The sequence below is a fragment of the Pleurodeles waltl genome, chromosome 9 (genome assembly GCF_031143425.1).
Source record: "Pleurodeles waltl isolate 20211129_DDA chromosome 9, aPleWal1.hap1.20221129, whole genome shotgun sequence".
NCBI lineage: Eukaryota > Metazoa > Chordata > Amphibia > Caudata > Salamandridae > Pleurodeles > Pleurodeles waltl.
This window is the reverse complement of record NC_090448.1, coordinates 344,911,088-344,938,411: the sequence shown is the minus strand read 5'-3', so window position 1 is coordinate 344,938,411 and position 27,324 is coordinate 344,911,088. Positions and strand designations below refer to the sequence as shown.

Genomic DNA, 27,324 nt, shown 5'->3' with positions numbered 1-27,324 from the left:
CTCCATAGAGGGTGATAGACTAAGGCCCATATTTATACTTTTTTAGCGCCGCATTTGCGCCACTTTTTGACACAAAAGCGTTGCAAACTTTCAAAATACAACTGTATTTTGTAACTTTGCGCCGCTAATGACGCAAATGCGGCACTAAAAAAGTATAAATATGGGCGTTATTACGGGATTCCTGTGAACGTATGCTGAAATTCTATGTTTCGATTGCGAGTTGTAACTCTTTGGGGCATCAGTCTAGGAGTCTCAAAATGTTGTAGCCGTAACTCCAAATGTAGTAATCATCAGTTAGAAGAGGGCGAGGTGTTCACTGGATGTAGTAATCCCTCACGATCAAGCAGTCGCATGCTCGAATCAGAGCATAACATGCAGAATCACTGTCTTGCGCGCTGATTACCATGTGCCACCTTTTTTCTGAGCCATTTCCCATTTCACGAAATTTGAACGAATAAGATTGTCAGATGTACAATATTTCCCTCATAACTTGCAATCCTCTTTTGTTGTAACATGGCCCATTGTAATTTCTTCATATTATTCCCTTGCTACAGCCCTGTCTTCCATTCCTCTTCTCCCTTCCTTCCACTCTAAACCTCATGGTTCATTTCTAGCATTCTTTCGGTACCTATTCACATATGCTATTGGGTTGTATCTCCTCAAAAGGTTCATCTGTGAGCTGTGTTATGGACCTCCATGTTGATGATGTTGTGTGTAGATCTCAGGGATTTTAACTCTAACGTATGGATAGAACATCATCCCTTCTCTAATATTGCTGCGTTTCATATTCTGATTGGTGATGCAAACTGCCTAAGTTTCATAGATATTGTTTCACATAACATCTGGTCGAGCTACACCCAGTCAAGCACACAAACGCTTTCCTCACAGTGGAAGACGTATACAGGTTCCGCAGTACGTAGTTCAATTTGTCGCCAGGATCAGTGGTGTGCCAGCACATCAAACAACTGGTGGTTTGTCTGTTGCAACTTTTTATAATTTCAGGATGATGTCCTTGTTTTTAGTGAATAGCTCACTAGTCAAGATACTACCTAATTTTAAGTAAAAACCTTTGAGACTTAAGGATGTTGGTATGAATTTAAAGAAATAACAGTGTCAAATAGGAGTGGGTTTGGTTACTTATGTGGGCCTAATGGTATTTAAAGAACACATATCAAACTCAGTCTGGACGAAGCAGTCAGGAATGGCAACTCGCTCAGCAAGAAAGATGAATTAAGGTCAGGATGTTGAAGTTCACATAGAAAGAGCACGATTGTATAACCCCACCCCCATGCAGAGATTACTCACTCCCTGTTGTGTCATGGGGGAAGGACTACTATGGAAAACATTCAATTGTTACTTGATTGTAGTTTCTGGAACTATTAAAGGTCTTAAGTACACTATTGTACAGCAAAAATGTAAAAGCAAATAAAGAGCAATAAAAATAATAATTTCTGTGTCACAATTTAATGAAAGCCTCTGTGATAGCATGAGAGTGGGTTATTTTCTTTCACTCAGTCTTCTAACACATGGTATAATACTTTGAAGAAACACCTTCTTACCAAGTTCAACACTGCTATAGAATGGAAATTTAACTCAGAGAAATGTGATCCATTTTTACGTTTTTGGAACAAGCTAGTGACTCTCCACTTATCCAGAAGTCCATTTGGATGAGGTGCGCCATTGAGAATAAACCTGTTCATCGGTTGTGTCACCTCATTGGTTTCAGTAATCATTGACCTAAATTTAAGAAACGGGGTGCTGCATTACATGCAGTTCCACTTTTCTTGAGCCCTTTAGCGCCCCACTAACGCCATGGCGCAAGTTAGGGACAATAGCATCAACATTTTTGACGCTATTGAAGTACATTACAGATTAGCTCCAAAAATGTTGGCACTAATCCTGCAAGATTCACAGGGGGCCATTAAGCATAATGGTGTGGCCCCTTTTAATGCCTGCTCTGTGCAGGCGTTAAAAATAGCCACTAAGTGATAGCCACTCATAGATTCCACTGCACAATTTTTGCGGTCCCCCTAACGAGGAAACGCCCACTTGCATACATTATGCCTGACACAGGCATATTGTGGCGCAAGGGATCACAAAGTGGTGCATACATGCATTTTGCCCCTTAGTAAATCTTGTGTGGCGAATTTGGCCTAGTTGAGCCACATTAGCATCGTAAAAAATGACGCTAATGTGGCCCAAGGAGGTGCTAGGCCATTGTTTATTTTCCTGACAAATCGAGATTCATACACTAAGGTCCCAGTCCTGCCAAGTGCCATGCAAGCCATGTTAGGGTAATTTAAGTAAAGTTCTCGCATTATAGCATGATCAGTAATTTGTAACACTAACAAGATGAAGATAGAGCTAAGCTAGATATCTCTATTTCCCTGCCTTTTTGTGAAAGGCCCTACTCTTTTCAATTAGCTGCCAGACAGTGACACCTAGTGGCAGCCAGCCCCATTAGTCAAAACAGCATTAAGAGCGCTGCTGACACATGGGCAAGCTTACATAAGCACCTGAGAAGAGGCGCTCTTACCCGACCAAGCCTGAGAGTGTTCCAGAACTATGTTGCAGCTGCTGAAAAGAGCATTGGGGCCAAGCAGATGAGGCGGTTTAACATTTGTTGGCTGTAGTGCTGTAGTGCATGGGCGGCAAAATAAATCCAATACCTTTTCATTGCACAACAGACTAGTAATTGCCACTAGCAGCTTCTCCAATCCTTACTTAATTTACTTGTAGTACATCATGATCATGGGCCTAAGTAAACTGGGAACTAGGTTAGTGTCCTTTCATGTTTGGTGCTTTGCAGTAGTTTTAAGATCTTTTTAGAGTGTCTCGTTGCTTAAATGAATGTAATTTTCTGATATTTATATGTTTCCCTTGTCTTTATTGCTTGATTTCTATCGTGAGAAAGTGTCACTCTAAATCGTTGTATGTCACTCATAATTACACTGAAATTATGAAAATGTCACACATAAGCAATCTGAAACCTGGGCAGCTATAAGGTCTATTATTTGAAACAAATAACATTCTAATGTGGTCATTCTTTTCATGAAAAGCTATACAGCTGGTTTATTGGCCTCATTCTTGTTGTTAGGATTATTCACATAGTGTTGGTCATTACTTTTACAGATAGAGACAACCTCTGGCTATGGCATATCTACAGGTTTATTTTTGTTTTTCAAATTAATTTCTCATAGAATGTCTTCAGCTTCTTAACCTTCAGTAGATGCTCCCAAGTGCAGCTGTTATTCTTAATCATTGAAATTGGAATATTTAGTTCTGTTTTTGCTAACTAAAGATCTTTCATAGGCCATATTTCATTTTGATTTCTATTGAAATTCACATGGGCAGATTGATATTTAATAAAATTGAAACCTCTGTTTCAGATAATTACTGCCACATATCAATATTGTTTTAATGATTGTTTATGTGGGATGAGCCTGCCAAAGAAATTATCCACCCACTTTTGAAAGTCTGGAACCATTTTCTTATTTTAATTTCTTTCCAGCCCTGAGTGATGGTGGATGGTCAGCATTTTAGAATTAACTATATAGTCAATAGTAACAATTGAGGCCATTAGTAACTCTCCAACAGTAGAAAACACCTTAATTGCTCAATCGCTGGATGTCGTAGCTATGGCGTGGCTGGACCACCACCATATACAAATAACATGTGCATCCCTCGTGGTAGAGGAAATAACAGAGGTCATGAATGGATTGGCAGGCAGAAAATCCCCAGATACAGATGGCTTATTGGCTGGATTTTATAAAACCTACACACAGATATTGGCTCCACATATTTTGTTGGTGTATGAAGAGAGCCTCGAGGCGAGTATGCTCCCACAAACCATGCACAAAGCAATGATAGTCTCAAAGCATTACATTTTACTGAATACATTTAAGGCAACTAATGTGTAATCCATTATCACATTTAAGGAATAGGAAAAATTAGTACTATTTAGGTAGCGATTTGTGTGGATGCGCCCATTCAGAGATAAAAAATAGAAGCTATGCAGCCAATCCACAAACATTGCCTTATGCTTTTCTTTACTCTGAATCAGCTTAACTATAGGTAGAATTTGCTAATCTGAAAATGTCATTAATAACGGATTGGCAATATCATCTATTTAAAGTAAATCTGAATTAAAATCCAATGTAAGAATAAATTGTACATTGGGATACCGTATCAATCTTTCAAGAGAGTTTAAAAATAGGGTTAAAATCACTTTCTTCTTGGAAAACACTGGTTTCACGTATGTACTGCGTAAAACTAAAATTCTTTCCTTGCCTGAGGAATTAGTGTAGTCATTTAAACTTATTTGCAGTAATAAAACTAGTACATTAGGTGATCCTGCAATAAGCTACTCAGTTTATATTTTAAGATGGGTGGCCATATAAATTACGAGAACTCCATGAGCACGGCCTATATGATTCAGTTTAAAGTTTGCTTATAATAAGCTGAGAAGCCCAAGCTAGAAGGTTTCTGTTGACCATGTTTCCTGGACATAATTTACATCAAAACTGGTAAGAACCTCTTTGACCGCATTATCAGAAACTAATTTATCAATACCAATTATATTTCAAAAATTTGACTAATAATTTATGATGTGTTCATTGTACACGTGGCACCTCGTTAAACGAATCATCAAGGCTAGCATTAAAGGCTTGTTCTAGGCTCCCTGGCTAGAGTGTGAGAAAACCAACTCCAGTCACCTGACTCTGTCAGAATATAAAAATGTACTCTTTTTCACTGTGACAAATTACATTCAGTTAAACTAGATTTAATCCAAAATTATCTGTTGATAGCTTAACAAAAAAGTGAAAGTCCCGAACCTTTTATGAAAATAGCTGTTGTTTACTTGGGGCACGAGTATCTTTTGTCGGATAGCGTTTTCTAGTTGGTCTTGTTTATTTAATACCCCCGTCTTCTAAAAAAATCCTCAGTTGATCAAGGCTAATGAAGCAACTGTAGATGCCCACATAACTCACGCCGCCCAAGATCTAATGTGAAGTAAATTAGATGCTTTCCCTATCTGAAGATTTTTAAAGATAAATGTGAAATTTCATAGCTATCGTGAAGGAAAGTTTCAATTCTATTAAGGACACTGAGGCGAGGATTATGCAGTTATTTCTTCACTCTTTATTAAATAGCAAGTTCAAAACAAAAAACACATAACACATAACAAGTCCCATGAGTCTTTTCCTATAGCAATCACTGTCCAATGAGACTCCGTTCCGGTCAAATCTATAAATGCCCTCGACCACGTCATTCTCCCTCGAATTCTCTGCGAAAAGGGAACATTGAATCCTCAAGTGGCCGCTGCCTCAGATCCTATGGAGAAACATGAATGATTAATCCAGGCATAACCATGATCAGTCACTAAACACTACCTGAAAGAACCTGTTAGAACTAGATAACGCTGTAGGCATCTTAGACCATAAATTAGAAAGAAAACGAAAAATGTAAAACATTCCAAATACTGTCACTCACAACAATAATCAATCATGAAAACATATGCATATACATAATACCACCTCAGTACAAGCTCCAAAAGACCTCCGGGTGGGAAGAACACGTATCCAGTGTAGGGTGGGATAATCCTCGCCTCCGTGTCCTCAATAGAAGTGAAACTTTGCTTCACGATAGCTAGGAAATTTTGCATTCTATATCAGGACCGGAGGCGAGGATTATGCAAGTTCAAAGCTTACTCACCACCAAAGAGGCTGCCTCGTGTATCAGTTAAAAATATAATTTTTTAAATGTAGACTCAGAAGACCAATCTGTCGCATTCATGATGTTCTCGAACCTACCACCCACTTGGATGGCCTTGGAGGCCATGGCACCTCGAGCAGAGTGTGCCCCGAACACCTGCACATTGATGCCTGCTTCCACCAACATCCATCTGATCCACCTGGCGACTGAAGGGGAGGAAACTGCCTTAAAATGTTTCTTCAAGGAAATTACCAGCTGACGGTCCCCAGGAGGACAAAGTTCAGCTGTCACCTCCTCGTAAGTCTTTAAGCATCACACTACGCATAGTTTAGGGGCGAGAGGAAACACAGGGTACGATACTGACCTGGTATTGCATTTGGTTCTCCGAGAAACGGGGAAAGTTACTCCTTCCGGAGAGAACACTCTATCCAAAACATCTAGGGCTCTGACATCTGACACCCTTTTGCACGAAATGAGACACAATAACATAGCCAGCTTAGCTGACAATTCCTTCCTAGAAAGGTATTGATTGTCCTGCCACGAGGATAAAAGACGAATAGCTAGGTTGACATCCCATAACTCCGAATACCTAGGCTCCAGAGGTCTGGAAAATCTGATACCCTTAAGAAGTTTACACCCCCAAGGGTGCTCCCCCACTGGGTGGTTATGGAGATGGGGGTGACCAGCTGAGATGGCCGACCTAAAGGAATTTACCCTACAATAAGACAAACCATCTCCCGCTAGTTCCACCAGAAAATGTAGGATATCCGTAATTTGGGCCCCCATAGTATCGGTATGCCTGTCCACACACCAGCAAGCCCCTCTAATCCATGCCGACCTGAACCACTTACCTGTTCCTGAAGCCCAGGCCTGTGCAATGAAGCTCTTAGCTTCTTGTGAAAGTCGGCAGTCCTGCCAGCGAGTCCTGAAATCTTCCAGGCCACCAGCGATAGATGGCCCTGAAGGACCAGGGGATGGAAGTGTCCCGCCGGATTCCGAAGAATTGAGGGGAAATCCAGAAGACGGATTGGAAAGTCGCACGAGAGCTCCAGAAGGGACGGAAACCACGCCTGGGATCTCCACAGAGGGGTTATTAAAATCACTGTCACTTCCTGGCGATGTACCTGGGCTGATACTCTCGGGATCAGAAGGAAGGGTGGAAACGCATACCTCTAGTGTGGTCCCCAGTTCTGCATAAACGCATCCACTGCCGCTGCCCCCGGATCCGGGCGCCAGGTGAAGTACAGAGGTAGATGGGTGTTCCACCTGGATGCAAAGAGGTCCACTGGACAAGTACCCAACCTTCCATGATGGCCCGAAAAAAATCACCTGATCCAGCTGCCAATCGCTGGAGTCCAACAGGAACCTGGAATTCCAGTCCGCTAGAGTGTTCTGGGAACCCAGGAGATACTCCGCCATGACAGAGATCTGATGTTGGAGGCAAAAGTGCCAAAAATCTTTCACCAGGTCCACCAGGGCCCTCAACCGAGTGCCCCCTAGGCGGTTTATATATTGCACGGCTGACACGTTGTCCATCTGAAGAACAACAACACAGGAGATTCTGTCCCGAGTCAGGGACCGGATCGCAAACGAGCCCGCGAGGAGTTCCAGACAATTGATGTGCATGCTGAGCTCCTGAGGGGTCCAACATCCCCCGAACGAGAGGTCCCCGAATCGAGCTCCCCATCCTTGACGACTGGCGTCCAACTCTATGGCCAGGTCTGGAGAGGCCCCGAAAATGGCCCTGCCATTCCATGCCTCTATGTGGTCTAGCCACCACTGCAACTCCATTCTCGCCTCCGGGGTGAGAGAGACCAATTCTGAATACGTCAAACCATGCAAAGGTGATGGGTTTTGAGGCGCTGGAGAGCCCTCTAGTGAAGAGGGCCTGGAAAAATGGCCTGAATCGATGAGGAGAGCAGACCCACCACTCTGGCAAGCTGCTGTAGAAAGATCCTGTCGCACCTCAATCCCTTCCTTAACTCCTTCTTGATCTTGGAGCTCTTTGGAGTAGGGAGACTGAGAGATGCCAATTGGAAATCTATGAGGAACCCCAGAAAAATCATCTACTGCGAAGGCAGAAGCTACGATTTCTGTGCGTTGACCACAAACCCCAAGTCCTGTAGGAGTGCAATAGTCGTATTCGCATTGGATATAAGTTGGGACCTGGATTGATCCATCAGAAGGAGATCGTCCAGGTAAATGATGAGGCGGATCCCCCGAGAATGGAGGAATTCCACCACTGGCTTGAGAAGTTTGGTAAAGCACCAAAGAGCCGACGACAGTCCGAATGGGAGAGAGGTGAACTCGAACACCTGACCTTTCCACAGAAACTGTAGGAACCTGCGATGAGGAGGGAAAATTGGAACTGTGAGATACTCGGCCTTGAGGTCCAGACGGACCATCCAATCACCCTGTAACAGGATATCCCAGAGCATGTGAATACCCTCCATTTTGAAATGTCTGTAGATCACCCATTCGTTGAATGATCGGAGATTCATCACCGGTCGAAACCCCGTATCCTTCTCCACCAGGAAAAGATTGCTCACAAAACCTCTGGGATGGAGAGAAGACTTGCATATGGCTCCTTTGCGAAGGAGCTCCTGAACCTCTGAATCTGTTAGGGCGGAATCCGCTGTTGAAAAAACTAAAGGCGTGGGAAGCTTCTCCTGGATCTGAGTTCCCCAAAACTCGATATGAAAACCAGACATTGTCTGCAACACCCAAGCATCGGAGGTTATGAGCTTCCAATTGTGTCTTTAAAAACGTAACCTTCCGTTTTTCAGGGGAAGAAGGGATAATCCTTACCCGAAGGCCCTCCTGGGGTGTTGGCTGCTCCTCGGGTGATCCTGTTCGCTCTGTCCTTCCCCTTGCCTCTATTGGGGAAGAAGGTTCCTTGGCGACCGTCTCGCCATCCGTTGTTCCTGTAGAAACTGGGGCCTTGTTGATACTAGCAGCCAGATGAGTGACCCCTAGCTCGGCCAGCCCCTCTAAAAACCTTGCCCAGGAATATCTTCTTAATAGAAGACTGTGCCTTGTCAAGTGCCGAGAAGGTGGCAACAAATTTGCCTAACTCCTTAACAAAATGATTACCAAATAAGTTGCCCTGGGCGTCCGCCCCTGCCTCAGAGGAAGGCAATTCCCCCAATTTGGAGTCTATTTCAATGAGCAAGGATCGGCTCCTCTCGGCTGAAATGGCACAATTGGCATTGCCCAGGACACACACTGCCCTCTGGGCCCACCTAGCTACGACTTCCTTCGGTAGGGGTGTATTCAACTGCTTGGCACGTTCCGCCAGTTGGATGATCTGTGTCAGGGGTCCGAACACATCAAGGAGTTCCTCCTGGCACACCCTCCAGGACCGATCAATACCCTTCTTGGGGTCTTAAATGTACTTCGTGAAGAAGGTACAGATTTTGGGATCAATATCTGGCATAGGTGCTACCTTGTCAGGCAAGGTAGGACGCGGACATTCGGTCTTCAAGCGAGCCCGTACCTCCTTGTCTAGAGGTTGCCGAATTTTGCTCGCTACGTAATCAGCCACTTTCTGTTCTGGCCGCCACTCTTATGAATGAGGGTGGTAGATCCCCCCAGGCTCAAACATATCCGAGTTCGAGTCCCCCAGATCCTGTGGATCCGGTAAAGAGGCCCCAGGGCATCAGGGGCGGCCAGATTCCTCATCCGCCCCCAAGGAGTAATCCCCATCTGAGTCTCCTGTGATGCCTTTAGGTGACCCCACGTCGAGGCCCAATTGGTGGTGAAGCTTTTCACCCATTAAACCGGGCTGAGAACCCTTCCGGAAGGGTATGCGCTTATGCGCGTGCGCACTCTTATAGGAGACCTCGGCGATAAGCTCAACGTCCTCAAGGTGCCCCGCTTCGCGCTTGCGCAATTTCCTTGGTGCTGTCTTACCCTCAACACCCGTCGCCACAAAAATGCCCGGCCCTTTAGACACTTGCTCCGCAAGCTGCGCCACGCTCTCCTTGATAGGGGCTAGAGCTTGGGTGATAGCCTGCGAAAGCAACGCATCCACCCCATTAGCTTATTTTGCGGCACAGTCTTTAGTCATTGGCTTGATAGATTGCCATTTACATGGTGGGTCATTTTACAGCAGAATGTTACCCTCACAGCTTTTTATTGGCTGTTTGGATGTGTCCTTCTTCCTCCAATGGAATTCATGAGGGGCTATTTTACATCTAAAATCAGTCAGAGGGGAGCCTGGTAGCCTTGGGAAGTAAGTGCTGAAAAAAACATTTCCTGTATAATCAATTTTTTCAGTTGAATCTCATTGCTACCAAAACATCATCTGACATAAACATCATGTCTACATTTAGTATACAAAAATGCATTAATTGTATGTTTTCTATCAGTGACTGTAATAGGGCAATATATGACAGTGATATTCATGACACAATATTTTTGTTAGGCAATTTTTAGTCCAACATATGTTGATTCCATACTATTTTCTGGGATGCTTTTGTCTGCTTTCACTTTTCATTGTTGCCAGGCAATATAACATTGGCAAAACGTTTTTAACATTTGTACACTTCAGGGCTCATCTGCACACCACTCAACCTCACAACTGTATGATTTGCCAATGCCTGTTTTGGAATGACACATACTTGTATCCTGTGTGTAACACCCAATTAATCTAAAGGGATAAACACTGGCATGAAGAGATCCAGATAGTTAGCAAAATCCTTATGAATATCTCAACATCAGTATTAGTAATCAATATTCATAAATTAGACCCACAGTCCATGACATCTTTGCCAACATAGAGGTTCCTGAAATTGATTCTTCAGGTATTTGAATGATTACACTCCTTAGTAACTGTATGAGTGTAGCAAATATCAATTAAAGCTATGTAAAAGACTGCAAAGAATTCTGATGGGCCTGGACCATGTGCAGCCTTGAGGCCCCAATATATTCACAATAATTACACCTCCTCGTGCCTATATAGAACCCAATGAAAATTCTAAAATTGAATCAGCCTCATCATAGTGACAATCACTATCCAATACGTGCTAGATATAAAAGGCAACACCGTGTGCTCTGAAGTCTGACGTGCTTTGCTTCCCCTTAGTGATTTGTGGATCTTTCAGTAGTAAGGGGCTTTGTCTGGACTGGTTAGGGGAGTTGGCTGGGACCCATGCTGGATGACTGGAGGAGATCACCGGGACAGGAGGACATGCAGCAAGGTAAGTGCATATTTTTCATTTTACTTTTTTCAGTGTAAACTAAATCGCAAACATGCGTTGCATTAACATTTTTAAAGTTAAGCATTTCAACTTTAATATTATATTGTAATGCACGTCAGCAATTTAGTTAGTGTTTATTCCATGCATACCAAGTTTTAATTTTCCCTGAGTTGGCACAGCACCTTTTTCACCCATTTGCCCGTCCCACCACTTTCATTGTTGACAGCTGCCACTGGTTTTATTTTAAGTCCTTACCTACATTGATTTCTACGGGAGGGTGTTGCAGCACCCGTGGCTGGACCGGTGTGGTGCTGGACTGACTACTGTTACGTTTTTTTGGCAGTAGTTACTTACAGACAAGTGTGTCTCCAGCTATTTTTTCATTGGCTGGAGACTTGTAGGTCCACACTTTTGAGTACAATTCACTCAGATTTTGTGAATAGCCCAAAGTAATTAATTTACTCAAAAAAATGTAAGAGTAAATTACATGTTTAAACTACTCACAAGTGTTAATAACCTTTTTAAATAGCCCCTAAAGAGTGGCCAGAAAATGGTAAACACATGTGGCTACAGAGGCAGAATGCATCCATTATAAATTGCGACATCCATACACTCCTGGGGAAGGCTGGGCATGGGCACTTCTGTGCAGGATGACGTCACAGCTTAGATTATTGCATTCATGCACAATATTCATTCATTCAGAAAGAAAGACAGATGGTTATGCTCTGTTGCTTTTGTTACCCATTTGCTGCGAAAACTTGTTTTGAATTTCCACGCAGGAAGATACCAATACTGCAGGAATCACTTTTTGTCTTGGGCAAAAATCCTGAGGGTTTACAAATTCTGACTTTCACATTGTGGAATAATAGTGGGAATCAGTGTTCCCACATATTTTCCATCGATTACAGGACTTAGGGCCAGATGTAGCAAACAGTTTGCGAGTCGCAAACGGCGAAAATCGCCGTTTGCGAGTCGCAAACGTGTGTTTGCTATGCAGAAATGCATTTTGCGAGTCGGAACCGACTCGCAAAATGCATTTCAGAGTCGCAAATAGGAAGGGGTGTTCCCTTCCTATTTGCGAGTCGCCATGGTATGCAACTCCATTTGCGACCGCATACGCGGTCGCAAATGGAGTCGCAGTTACCATCCACTTGAAGTGGATGGTAACCCACTCGCAAACGGGAAGGGGTCCCCATAGGACCCCTTCCCCTTTGTGACTGGACCCCAAATTATTTTTTCAGAGCAGGTAGTGGTCCAAGGGACCACTACCTGCCCTGAAAAAATCCGAAACAAAAGGTTTCGTTTTTTTTTCTAAGTGCAGCTCGTTTTCCTTTTTTAAGGAAAACGGGGTACACTTTGAAAAAGAAAAACTGCTTTATTTAAAAGCAGTCACGGACATGGAGGTCTGCTGACTACAGCAGGCCTCCATACCCGTGAGTGCCCAAAGTCGCTATGGGGCCGCAATTTGCGACCCACCTCATTAATATTAATGAAGTGGGTCTTTGCAACCCCATAGCGACTCGCAGACGGTGTCTGAGACACCGTTCTGCATAGCAAATTGCGAGTTGCAATTTGCCAACTTCCTACATCTGGCCCTTATTTCCATAAATATGCTTTTTTGGAGGTCTTCTGTCCAATCTCAAAAAAAACCTGGGAGAGGAAGGGGAATGAGTGGAGTGTGCCGTCTCTGACTCCCAGCAATAAACTTTGTAAACATGTAAGGCAATCAGCACATAAAAGGTCATCCGTGAAGATACTATAGTAGTTTTGGAGGCCCTAATGTCTTGAATATATGGGTTACAAAAAATGTGTAAAGCAAACCCTCACCCACCTACCTAGGTAGCATGCTTCATCATTGGGTTGCCTCACTTTGGTCATTTCCATTTATGGAAGTAGAAGGCTCACACACCTAATAGTGTCATGCTTGATCCTTGGCTCCTACTCCCCACCCTGGTAGGAATGATGCCACCCAGGTGGAGTCTACCACCTGTGTCTTCTGAGCAGAAGTCATATCTTATTGCTAAGGGTTTAGGGCTTTATGCTCTGTCATAAAGCTATGTACCATCCCAACTATCACTACACAGAAGGTTTTAAAAAAAATATATCACCACATGAACTTTAGGATTGCAAATTGCAACCTTTCTCATAACTCTTTCTTTTGCGCTGCCAAAATCTTCTGAGTTGGTTTCCGTGCTTAGTGCCAAGGAATGGAACCCTTTGCCCATAAACTTCTTTTAACTTGTACTCCTATCGCAAGCTTTTAAAAATCATCCTTTTTCATATTTCATTATTATTTCTTCTAATTATGTAGATTCTTGATCCAGTACAAGCATTCCTTAATTGATGCGGTCTATAAACTACAAAACAGAGGGTGCAAAAATAGAGAAAGCCAGAAGAACTGAGAGGGCAAGAAATCTAGAGAATGGAAAGAAATAGGCAGGAAGGAGCAGCTGATGTGAACATTTTTCTTAGGAGTGCTTCTGGCTTCCAGTCAGGTCCTAGCCTGGCTTTAAGTCGCACAACATTCCAAGTATCTTTCGATTATTTTAGCCAATTGCAAGTGTCAGTAGTACCAAGTACAAACATCCTAGGTTCCAGCTGCCTGGTGAGCTTTTCACCAACAGAGCAAGAGTGAATTCAAGTTGCTTTTCATTCTAAACACCAATAATTCATTTGTAAAAAAAAAAAAATTGTGAAAAGTGAAGGGTATGACTCCTAATTTCCTTAAGAGTATGCTGCCGGTATTGTCCCCCGCAGTACCTCGATGACTTAGGTAACAGTAGTGCTCTACATAGTGGCATAACATTAGCCCCCGAGCTCTTAGGGGTGTGAGGTCTTCATCCAAGTACCTTGCCTGAGAGCTCCGGAGAGAGTCCGGGAGGGGTATCCTCCTTATACTTTGCAAGGGGGCCCTCACGTTTCGTTACGCCACTGACTCTACAAATCAAAATTAAAAAAGTAAATGGTTAGTCTTGATTTGACACAATGCCTCTTTCTCTCGCCGTCATACCTTCCTGTCTCTTTATTTGACTCTTGCAGGATTTTTTTTCCCCGCTCTCCCTTTGTCACCTCTTTGCCCTATTTATTCGTCCGTAACTGCTTCTCTCTCTCTCGCAGTGAATAAAAGTCTAACTATAAAAAATAAGTTGTTATCCCCGAAAATATGTTCTGATTCCACCACCTGCAACCACTGTTTTGAATATACAAAGATAGCGATTTGTACTTTTGCAAACTGACATGTCAATCTTTCAAAGCTGCTTTGTGGTTTGCCTTTATTTTGCTCCACATTAGGTGAGAACACGCTTGGCGGGTCATCAGTTTGAATCTCAACCCAATAATGCACATGTTAATACATCTGCTATGAAAAAAAAGTGTGCCAAACTTCAGTAAATGATGTAATTAACACAACAAATTGGCATCTTCATTTTAGAACACCATCTCCTTCAAAATCCTTGCCTCATAATTTTTTAATTGTAGGTAGCGCGTGAAATTTGAACAGGGTACATGGTCAAGTAGATCAGTGTCTTCAACTTGGACATCCTACGATTGACACAAGTACAGACTGTCACATTGGAGAGGCTCTAGACCAGAAGTAGTGTTTGTCAGGTGATCTGTGCAAATGGGTAAAAATAGCCTTGAAGTGATCTGCCTCAAAATTTCACCTTGGTTGCCGACAATAAATGGGAATAGAGACTGAGCATTCTTCGAGAGGACGTCATAAATCTCATGTCTTTTGGAAGTATTTTATGTATGGAAGTCTAAACAGTTCCACGCTTTAAACTGTTTACTTCTGTTTACTGTTCTGTTTACTTCAATAGGTCTTGCGTTTACTCGAGTTAAAGCTATTAGCATTGTAAACTCCTAACCGGACTTTTCTTGCCACATAAACTGAAAAGTAAAACAGTTTCACATAAGCGAGCCGTGATAATACCAGCAGTTGTAATCTCAGAGGTAGTAACACAGTAGTGGTGATAGAGCGGTCCGTAGTAATAATTTACCTGCGTTCGGACGCTCTTTAGGCCGATGAATCTTTTGACTAAGTGGGAACTCTCTGTACTCTTAATCGATCAATTTCTTGAAATAAATAATCAATAACGAACATAAGCAATACCTTGATCAACATAACACTTAACAATTAATCCAGAATACATTTCGGCGAACCCTGACCTTTCAGTCAGGAATAACCACACCAGTTTATTGCAAAGTTAGTGAATTTATTTCCCTATATTAACAAAGCTAGCACAATATATATGTGTCGCAACACCAAATGATAAACATAAATGAACATTAATAGCTGTCCATAACAGCGAAACAAGTGTAATCTATGTAGCATTTGAATCACAAGGCATTCGATAATGGCAATGCAAAGCACTAATACGATAATCTGTAATGAACTAATTGCATACATTTAGTCAGCATGACAAGATCTCAAATTGCATCGTGCGACATATGGAATCCTCATCTAACCTCAAATTAGCATCGGCATGTGGGACTTCATGCAAAAACAATTTAGCAACATAAATTTAGAAAACTCCTAGCTAGGGCTCTTATCAAAATCAGCAGTTGGTTACCTAAAAGAAACACAATGCAATTTTACAATTTCCTTTCATATTTACCAATTACGATCAGCATACAAGGAAGTCTTCGTCTCACAGGTACCGTTTCTCGATCAGCATGGGACGGGACAAAGGGGCAGGGTGGACGGGACAATTGCCTCACGGCGGCAAGGTAAAACTACTACTTCATGCAAAGGGCATTTCAAAGTTAAAGTCTCTAGGGCAAGAATCATTAAAGTCTCTTTCTCTCGATTAGAGAAAGCATCAAAGTCTCTCAAAATGGCGTCGCAGCAAAGTGGGCCATAATAGCTACGAAGGGCCTGATTCTAACTTTGGAGGACGGTGTTAAACCGTCCCAAAAGTGGCGGATATACCACCTACCGTATTACGAGTCCATTATATCCTATGGAATTCGTAATACGGTAGGTGGTATATCCGCCACTTTTGGGACGGTTTAACACCGTCCTCCAAAGTTAGAATCAGGCCCGAAGTCTACAAAATGGCGTAGTGTCCAGGTAATGGCCGCGATGATTTCTCGTGCACCTGGTTTTTATAGACAACAGTTCGAATCCAGTAGGGTCTCCATTGGAGGGTTCATAGGTTAGCTTCAAATTGTCCAATCAAAAACGACAGTTCTCAAGCTTTTACTTAAGCATACATTATCCTTGGAGATGGGTACGCATGTTGCAACATTGTCTACCAATTAGCTCACTTTCAGAGCCTCCATTGTCCGCACCTGCAAGTCGACCTTGAAGTAAAGAGAAAATATGCCAGGCTGGCACGAAACTTTAAGATAAGCATGTGAACAGTTTCTGTGGAAAAGTACAGCTTCAAGCAGAAATACACGTTTAATAGCACATTGGAAAAATACGAGCATCTAAACCGTGAGACCAGGCCACTAGGCCAAAGCCTCCGCTAAAGTAATGCTAAGCTAAAGCATTTCAAACAAGCAAATCGTAGCACACGTTTATGGTTATGTCGGATTAGTGCAATTCTAATACACCACGTTATATAAAGCGCGCTTATAAATGTTGGCAAACTACTCTAAGGGCACATTTTGTCCCCGTACAATCTTTATTAGTTCGGTTAAAGTCACACATGATTATTTCACACTACGTTTATGCGTTAATAAATCAAAACCTTCATTTTCTGCTTCATCAATCCCTCCTCTGATGACTACTTGTCATCACACAAATTAAGCCCACAAATTTTATTCCATTAAAATTCTGTCAGTTCTCTTTTCCTTTTAGTTCCCCTAGTTTGCGCTTTGTATTCTTCTGCCATTCTTTTCATAATTTTCTCCTCCTTTCTTCTTTTTATTCTTTCCATAATCATTATTATTCCCCTTTTTATTCCCCAAATTCCAAATACACAAATTATCACTATTAAAATTCCCTCTATTATTTTTAGCAATATTCCATTCCAAATTCCCCCAATCCAATGTCCCACTGAAGCAAGTCCTTTTCCAACCTTCTCCCACACTCCTGGTTCTTTCAGTTCCTTCAAATCTGCACTTTCTTTTGTTAGATTAGCAAGCATAGTTTTAATTTTCACACTATTGTCAGGTATATAGGTACAACAGTGTCGTGCACCAAGCATTTTGCAAACACCACCATCCTTTGCTAAAAGAATGTCTAAAGCAAGCCTATTTTGAAGAGTCATAGCTCTTTCCGCTGCAAGTTCAGCATCTATCAGGATTATAGCACCTGAAAATTTTGTCAACATGTTATCCACTATAGTAGACAACTTTCTTATTTTGATGGAATTCAGCCCAACTCCCAATGAAGGAATCATGGCTCCAAATATATCACCTACCACAGCAGCTGCGGTCTCTCTTTTCTGGATACGATGGGATCCAGATGTCTTTTGAATCATCGATAAGTCATCCAGTTGATAAACCTTTGGGAACACTATACCCAAATAACATCTCCCCCACCATCCCTTTGGAAGACGATAATAGGCATTATACCCACAAATGTAATATACACCTGGAATGACAGGGTCAAGTCCGTCCATCATGAATGTCCATTTGGCCTTAAAGATAAACGTGTGTTTACACTCACTCGCCCCTACAAAAATGTTGTCATAATAAGATTCACCTTGATATATACAAAACTTCCCTACATGCCAAGCATCTAAAGCAATTTTCCCTTGTGTCTTTATTGCAGCAAAATCATAATTATCTACTGAAGTCCTCTTATGTAACTCCTTTTCTAATTTCGCCTTCATTTGAGCCCTTCTATCATCTGTGCGATCTAAAAAGCTTATTTCTACTGCAGAGAGCGAGCAGGTAAGATTTTCCCTATGAGCGTGAGCCGTTTCAAAAGGTTGCATTGGCTCGAAAAATTCCCTCATAATTTTTGCATCCCAATCTTTTGCAGTCTAGCTTAGCTGCGCTATTATAGGAACATAAGCAAAGGTAACATCATAATTTGAGTAAAAATACTGTATGTTAGTTTGACCATAAAATCTAGACATTACTATACTACATGTAATCCCGTATGTAAGAGGCATGTGGTGATATGTCACCCCTTCCTTCACTGATGTCGGTATCTGGGTACACACATAACAATCTTTTGCATCCATTGTCTCAACATATTCTGTTAGTAAGCGATAGAAAACATTATACGAAAGCTCTTTCCTATCATGCAAGAGTCTCTCATCCAGTGCTAGCCTTTTCAATGCGGTTAGTTCAGTGACAGTAACAGGAGCAAAAGTAGAAGCCTCAATTCTCTCATTCTCAGTTTTACCACGTATTCCAAGCACAATTGCCATTACTATTAGTACACATGTAATTACCAAGCCTATACACACATATTTACAATATTTCTTTCTATTGTTTTGCGTCATGATCTGTATAGAATCAGAGAGCTAGAAGCACTTATAAATGAAACTTATTTAGCAATTCAGTTACAAAGCTGAGCGAGCGCAATGTTCACACCGTCTTCTTCAAGAGGCCAGTCACTTATCGGTTAGCAGCATTTGTCTCAATTCGGCAATAACTCAGTCTTTATCGGTTTAGCAAATGTCTCATCTGGTATAGCAATGTCTCAGCTGGTTGTCTATTTCACGTTAGATTGTAGCAAGCAATATCATTTATCACCCTTTCAATCAACACTGTCCATAAAACTTTTCTTTTCTATTGGTATCTCTTCCTCTTCTTCGTTCTCGATGCTTAGAGATACAAACTCGTCAGTCCAATCGTCATTGACTGCATATGCCCATTCTGGACCGGAATACCTTCTGTTCGGTATCCTTTTCCTTTTCAATTTTGCTTCTCTTTTCGATTCTGCCTCGCTGGTACTTTCCTCTTTTGTCAAGTCTTTTTCTTCACTCGAGGTTGGTACCACGACAGACACTTCTTTTCTTTTCTCTTTTACTTTTGGCCTTTCTCCGTTGTTCAAACCTTCTCCGGACCTTTGTTTTACTGGTGATATACTTAGTCTCCTCTTTGCACCATGTCCATTTGATGGACCTGCGACCTTTTCTGTAGAGGTTTGAACTTTTTCGTTCTGCTCTGCCTTGTCCCCTCCTTCAGAGGATACGATCACGTTCTCTTTTTCTTTTTCTGTATCGTCTGTTTCTGGGAAAGCCCTCCTCTGATCAGGCTCTCCTGCTTTTTCACCTTTTTCGAGCCCTTCGTCACCGTTACTTTTGTCAGGCTCTGTATCACTTTCAGCTGCTTCAGGTTCTTTGTCACCTTCGGCTGCTTCAGGCTTTTTGCTACCCTCAGCTGCTTCAGGCTCTTTGTGACCTTCAGCTTCTTCGTCGCTGTCTGAACTTTCTCCTTGGTCTTCCCCAAGTGAGTCGGACTCTTCGTTCTCCAATAATATCTCTCTCTCTCCTGCTTCTGCCTGTCCGTTTTCAGTTTGCTTTTGTTCTGTCTCAGCACTCAGCACTGTTTTATCAGGCACTGGCAATTTCAGCGCTTCAACTTCCTCATCTGTGGGACACAACACCTTCTTTGTGTGACTGGCGTGAATCCAGTTGGGAACCCCCGCACACTTCACAGCGGTAGTTGTCGTCAGGATCACTTGGAAAGGGCCTTTCCAACGGGGTTCCAGACACGACTTTCTCACGTGCTTCTTTACCACGACCCAGTCACCTGCTTTCAGTGCGTGTCCTGGACCTTGGATCGGTGGCAAGGTGGTTGCTTCCACCTGGTGAGAGAAAGAGCGAACCACGTCAGCCAGACCTTTGCAGTAGTCTAAAACCATATCATCTGTAATATTCAAAAGCGCGTTTGCGGGAACTGCAGGAAGTCTCATAGCCCTGCCCATGAGAATTTCGTGCGGAGACAATCCAGTTTTTCTATCAGGGGTGTTTCTCATTGACATTAGCACTAAGGGTAATGCGTCAGGCCATTTCAAATTTGTTGATGCACATATTTTCGCCATTCTTGATTTTAGTGTACCATTCATCTGCTCCACCAGTCCTGATGCTTCAGGGCGATAGCTACAATGCAGTTTTTGCTCAATGTTCAGCGCTTCGCAGAGTAACTTTATCACCTCGTTATTGAAGTGACTTCCCCTATCTGATTCTAAAGAGATTGGGAATCCGAAACGTGGTATTAACTCTCTCAACAATAACTTTGCAACTGTAAGGCTGTCATTTCTACGTGTGGGGTATGCTTCAATCCAGTGACTAAAAATGCACACAATCACCAACACATACTTTAGACCTCCATGCACGGGCATCTCAATGAAGTCCATCTGCATACGACTAAAAGGCCCGCTTGCCCTACCAATGTGGCTCGCGTTCACAACTGTTCCCTTTCCTGGGTTCATCTGCTGGCAAGTGACACATCGAGGGCAAACTGCTTCTGCAGCTTGACGAAATCTGGGGTTAAACCAATCAGTTTTGAACAATCTTATCATGGCATCTCTCCCTAGGTGAGCTTGCCCATGATAGAACCGCGCAAGCTGTGATAAGAGACTATTTGGCAAAACAAATTTTCCCTCATGTGAAACCCATAACTCGTCTTGTCTCTTTATACATTGTGATTTAATCCAGGAATCTCTTTCATCCTCCCTGACATTATTCTGTAGTGCTTTTAGTTCCTCTATTGTATCTACGACCTTCAAGGCAAATGCTTCAGCTGGTTCTAGTTCTGGCTCACTTATCGAATTCCATTCATCTCTGAGTAATATACAGTTCAAGGCACAAAATCTTGCGACTTGATCCGCATATGCATTTCCCAGAGAAACATAGTCCTGTCCTTTCGTGTGAGCACCGCACTTTACCACTGCAACTTCAGCTGGCACTTGAATGGCATGTAACAATTCCCTTATTCTTTCCCCGTTTTTCACTGGGGATCCTGAAGAAGTCAGGAAACCTCTCTGTGACCATAGTTGTCCAAAGTCATGCACAATCCCAAACCCATATTGGCTATCAGTGTAAATGGTGACTTTCATCAATGCAGACAGTTGACATGCTCTGGTAAGGGCTACAAGTTCTGCTACTTGTGCAGAATAGACTCCTTGGAGCCATCCCGCTTCCAAGACACCTGTTACAGTACATACAGCATATCCTGCTTTCAAAATCCCCATCCCGTCTCTTAGACATGAACCATCAACAAAAAGAATTTGGTCATTTTCATCAAGTTTAGTATCCTTAATGTCCGGTCGGGGTTTTGTGCAAAATTCAGTCACCTGAAGGCAGTCATGCTCGACGTCTTCAGCGTCCTCAATTTCGGCATTTTCTCTAGGAAGCAAGGTTGCTGGATTCAACGTAGTGCACCTTTTCAGCTGCACATTCGGTGAGCCCAGAATTATCGTTTCATACCTTGTGAGTCTTGCTCCGGTCATGTGTTGCGTTCGGGAGCGGGTCAAAAGTATCTCGACTGAGTGAGGGACCATGACTGTTACTGGGTGTCCCATCACTATTCCTTCACTCTGAGTGAGGCTGATACCAACTGCTGCTACGGCGCGCAAACACCCTGGGAGTGCTGCTGCGACCGGATCCAAGGTAGCTAAAAAATACGCTACTGGTCTGTTTACGCCACCATGGGCTTGAGTCAAGACAGACAAAGAACATGCATCACGTTCATGGCAAAACAATGTGAAAGGCTTTGTGTAATCAGGCATACCTAAAGCTGGAGCCCTGCACATGCACTCTTTCAATTCGACAAAAGCATCCATCTCATCTCCTTTCAGCTCAATTTGATCCAAAGCATCCTTCTGGGTCAGTTTCAGTAAAGGCTTCGCTAGAGTCGAGAAGTTGGGAATCCACTGGCGACAGTAGCCCACCATTCCCAAAAACTTCCTCACCTCCTTTCTCGTCTTGGGCGGACTCATTTGAAGTACACTTGTTATTCTTTCCTTCATTATTCTCCGTGATCCCTTCTCTATCTGGTGACCCAAGTATTTCACTTTCTTCTGACAGAACTGCAATTTGGAAGGAGACACCTTGTGTCCATTCCTTCTCAAATGGTTCAACAGAGCAATGGTATCGGTCGTGCAGTCGCTTTCTGTCTTTGATGCAACCAGTAAGTCGTCAATGTACTGTACTAGGGTTGACTCGAATGGCAATTCTAACTCTTCCAAGTCTTTCTTTAGAATCTGATTGAATATTGACGGTGACTCAGAAAACCCTTGAGGAATTCGACACCAACTGTACACTCTGTCTAGGAATTTGAAACAAAAGAGAAATTGGCTGTCCTCATGAAGAGGCACAGAAAAGAATGCTTGTGACAAATCGATGACCGAGAACCATTCGGCATCGCAAGGAATTTGAAACATTATCACAGCTGGATTCGGTACTACTGGGCAGCATTTGACTATGATGTCATTTATTTTCCTCAAGTCCTGCACAAGTCGGACCTTTCCACTCGGCTTTATTAGTCCCATTATTGGTGAATTACATGGACTACTTAACACTTCTTTCAGTACTCCTTGTTTTACAAATTCGTCAATAAGTTGAGCAACTTTCATGAGGGTGTCTTGTGCCATGTGGTATTGTGGGGTCTGGGGAAAGATTGCATTGGGCTTTACAGTCACTTTCACTGGTTCCACTCCTTTCATCAATCCCACCTCTTTCCCTGTCATGTCCCACACCTCCTTTCCGACTGTTTCCCGTAATTCAGCTGGCATATCCTCTTCAGTTATCATCGGGAAAAGACAAATCAGAGGATACTCTTCATCTACAGTTTCCATTTCATCCCCCTCTACACTATCCTCTTCTTCCCCATCACTGCTCGTCTGTATCGTTATTCCTTCGTTCGAACACATGATCGAACAACCCAATTTGCACAATAGGTCTCTTCCTAACAGTGCTATCGCGCTTGAGTCACATATCACAAACTGATGCACCCCTTGATAGTTACCGATGCTGACTGGTACCGGATCTGTTATTGGGTTCGTCAGGTGCCTGTTTGCTACTCCCACCACTTGAACTGTCCTCCCTGAGAGTGGCAAATTTGGTACTTCACTGCTCTTAACAGTTGAACGTGTGGCTCCCGTGTCCACCAAGAATGAAACACGATGACCCATTACTCTTCCCTCTACGTACGGACCCTTTTGATCAACTTCCAAGGATGCTGCAAGCACACAATCTCCTTCTTCTTCTGAGCTCTCACTCTCCCATACATTGTTTATTCCACTCTCACTGTGTAATGGGAACTGTTGTACGGTGCCATTTGTACTCATTACCTGACCCGAGACCTGTGGAGGAACCATCACTTGCTGCTGACTCATTGGTGCCAAGGGTATTTGCATTTGCTGATTAGGTACCATGGGTAACTGCTGTTGCATTGGCTGCATTTGCGTCATCTGCATACGAGGCATCTGCATCTGCTGCGGCTGCATAGGTTGTAATCCCTGCAATTGATTTATGGTCTGAAAATTTGGGTTTGGACCTCTCATTTTCGGTCCCCTCATTGTCTGAAAGGCATTGACATCATTGTTTTGCTGACCAACACCTACACCTGCACCTGCACCTTCCTGCACCACCATCGGGCACTCGCGTTTCCAATTACCGACAATTACGCACACGTGACACAGCATCACCTTCTTCATTGCCTGCACACCCGTCACAACAGTGTTTAAATCCGGACCATTATTCACAAAACCTCCTCTGCCGCTGCCTCTCGCCTGTGGCTGAAACGCCATGTTTCCCTGCAACTGTGGCTGCGGTTGCGGTACCTGCTGTTGGAACCCTTGCAAACCTTGCAGACCTGTCTGAGCTGCTTTAAGTTGCATCATCATCACCTTCTCTTTCAGCTTTTTCTGTTTCACCTCAATCTCGTCGCTACAATATTTCGCATAATTCAAGACTTCATCAATCGGTTTCGACTGCCAGCAAATCAAATGCGACTTTATCATCTGACTTATCTCTGGTCTCAAACCTTCCACAAATCTAAACACAAAATGAAGCATATCCTTCGCCTCGATTGTTTCCGTGCCACTGTAATTCTTGAACGCCTTCAACAACCTCTCATGGTAACTATGAATCGATTCTTTAGCTTCTTGGGCAGTTCGATCAATTTTCTGCCAATCCACATTCTTCGCGGCAACCTTCGTCTTCAAATGCTCAATCACCTTATAGTACAAGCTCATCACCATAGGTGATGGTGCACCCGTCTCCCTGTCTCTCTCTGGTTCACTTGTCGGCCAACCTACAGCTCTTTTGCAATCCTCCCACAAATCTGCCGGAACCATGATCTCAAAGAGAGTGTTCAGGTCTTCCCAGAAACATTTTGCAAGCTTCACAAACCTATCAGTCTGTTGATACCATTCAATCGGCTTCTCTCTCAGTTTGGGAAAATCATCCGTAAATGACTGAATGTCGCTTCTGTGCCATGGTACATGTATTAATTTTCCCCCTGTTGTCTCCCTCATTGGTAACATGGTTACTGTCTCGCTGCTTTGTGGTCTTTTCTCATTATGCTCTGTAGCACTGTCCCTCCTCTTTTCCTTCCTCTTTACCCATCTGCTTTCCCACTTGTCTAAGCACCTCCACACTTGTGCACTCTGTAGCAATTCTCTAAGGTGTGTCTTCATGCCTGCTGACCTCATGTGTTCAAAATCTGTGGTCCCAAAATCCAACCTGTAGCTTCTGCTCAAGTGTTTCATCTTGTCTATGTCAACCCCGTTTCTGTCAGCTGCTCCCTGCAAGCTCTTATGTACCTTGTTCACTTCCTTCGTAATCCTGGGACATAGATACCTCAGTTCTTCTTCCGTGTAGGGCTCTAACCTATTTACACCCATAGTCCCTTCCACCAATTCTTGTGCTTCCATGTTCAACCTGACCCTATTCATATAGTCTTCTCCTTTCCCACTGGCTGAACTTTGTGTGGAATTTAGACTGTTGAACCACTGTGTCATCTGTTGCGCATTTACCCCCATCAGTGTAGCATTCACATCGACTGCCATTGATGGTTGCGGCAACTTTTCAGTATTCGATGTTAAAGGTATTATCAGTGGGGGACTCGACCTCACCAGTGTAGACTGAGCACATATGGGACTAAACTCCATCAAGGATCCAGATCCATTTGGCTGAGCCGCTATAGGAGTTATCCCTGGAGTGTTCTCTATGCACCTCCTTTCTGTCCCATTCTGCAGTATTGATCCCTGACCGCTCATACCTAAGTTAGGCTGACTGTACAGAGGTACCGGTGGACCTACAGTAATGGGTAGTGATATCGCGTCTGGGTTCTGTCCATTTCCCATGTTCTGAGGCATGTTCAATCCCATACTATGGGTCATCATTGCCGGCATGCCCATCTGACTCCCCGTCATCTGAGCATGTGCGTTTCCTCCCTGCATCTGCTTTTGAGGCATCATAAACTGAGTTGATTCAGCCTGTATCATTGTTGGATTGTGACCATTCTGTACTCCCCTTACCGTTTGTTCTAGAACCATTCCTCCACTATTGTCACTGCTGTAGTACCCTGGCATCTGCGGTTGATAATTTTCTGCTGGTTTCAACATGGGCACATCTGGATATATTCTCCTAACCTGCGGTATCTGCGGGGTAAACAGTAAACTCGGGTCCTTAGACCCCGATGACGCTCCTGAACTCTGGGTTTCACTGTTCTGTACCGGTGCCGGAGGGGCAGAACTGGTACTTGGACCTTGTCCATTCTCCGCATAAGGTGGTGGACGGTCGTTCAGCAATTGCATTATTGACTCCTCATCCTCTAACTCCTCTTCTCTTCTCAACTTTTCCTCGTCCTCTCTATCCTTGGAACACTTCTTGTCTGTCTTACAGGTAGCTTTCTTACCTGTCTCCTCTTCTTCCTTAGTAATTGCTGGAAACAATTTTATCCCCTGCAATACATCTGACCTCCACACCTTCTGTGCATTATCCCACCTAGCATCCGCTAGTGTCTTTTCTACCTTCCTCATCCTTGTTTCAAATTTATTTTTCTGTTGCTGTCTAGCCATTAATTCCCAAATCGCTAGAGCCTCAAACTGGGCTGGCCTTGGAGGCACCTTCATGTCATACATCGTGAATCTCAAATTCTCCAGGATCCTTATATTGAATGTCCCATGTATCAGGAACGCTACGCTCCCATGTTTCTCTGTCAGTTTGTGCCATTGCTTTAGCCAAAGACACGGAGCTACCCCTTTTTCCTCCATTACAATGTAAGCTGGTGTGCCCTCGGGCGGCGTCTCCTCTCCTACGCTCGCTTTGATGTAAGACTCCCCTTTCATCGCGCTCCTAAATGCTTTAAGGAATTTCATTTTCTCGTCTTTTATTTCACAAAGTTTATGATCAATAGGTCACTTTTATTCCACAAAATTTGTAATCAATAGGTGACTTTAATTCCCGGAATACTCTTCGCTTGCCTTTCCCCTTCCAAATGAGCCCCACGGACTGCGTCCAATCCGTGCGCGACCCGTCTCTGCAACCAACCTATCCCAGCGCGGCTCCTAGTGACGTCACACACACACACTGCGGCTGACAAAGCCTCGCGGCTAGTCTTCCTTCACTCAGCTCCTCTCGTAACAACTTCTTGCATGTATCGCGAGCTACCAAAAACTAAAACAGATCTGTCGGTTTACTACAGGAAGGGTAACACAATCGCTTCAGGACCTTAGGGACCTTTCACTAGCCTCGGCCGCTATTCCGTCTTTCTCGGCCCCCACGTTCGCAAGCAAATCTGACCTGCAGACCTACTCTCAACTTGTCAATGATCTATTCTAGTGCACTTAGAATCTTGTCAAAGCCCGAAGTCGAAGTTTCTTTCACTCCCTAACACACGTACCGACTCGTTGACCACGCCCGATCAACCTACTAAACCGCCCAGACCACAACATGGATCAACATACTCCGGAGTCTCTTGACCTCGCAGGGCCCGTCTCAACAACAACAACCACGTGGACCTTTTTATGCACAAAGCGCCACACGCACATGAAGTTCGACGACTTCCCTACTCTCACACTCGGAGCCGCACCTCCGCTATCTCTATGAAGTTCGACGACTTCTCTACTTCTACACTCGGAGTCGCACCTCCACTATCCTTTAAAAGGAAAAAAATCCTCTCAACCTTTTCACACACCCTGCGGCAATAAGCTGTGCAAGCGCAAAACCCTAACTTCACTCATACCATCACTAGTACCGCCAACGCTGTTTCCACACCTCCGTTCTCTCCATTCGCAAGCTCCGAGATCCCGGGAAAGTCGCGGCGGACCTAGCCCATCATCATTCTGTCAATCTATTTTACCCAAAAAAAATCTAATTCAACTTCTCGAGTGGGGTCTCAAAATGCGTAACCGTTAATTCAACACCATGTACTTTAATATACAGGGTCCCAAAAGACGTAACCGTCCTCTGCTACCATCTACTGATAGAGCGGTCCGTAGTAATAATTTACCTGCGTTCGGACGCTCTTTAGGCCGATGAATCTT

The 27,324-nt window shown here is 43.5% G+C and overlaps 1 protein-coding gene across 1 annotated transcript in view; it reads left to right on the top strand.

Moving 5' to 3' along the window:
* LOC138259296 (cytoglobin-1-like) overlaps positions 1-27,324 on the top strand; it is a 253,926-nt gene that overhangs the window by 124,078 nt on the left and 102,524 nt on the right. The gene's annotated exons all lie outside the window — the stretch shown is intronic.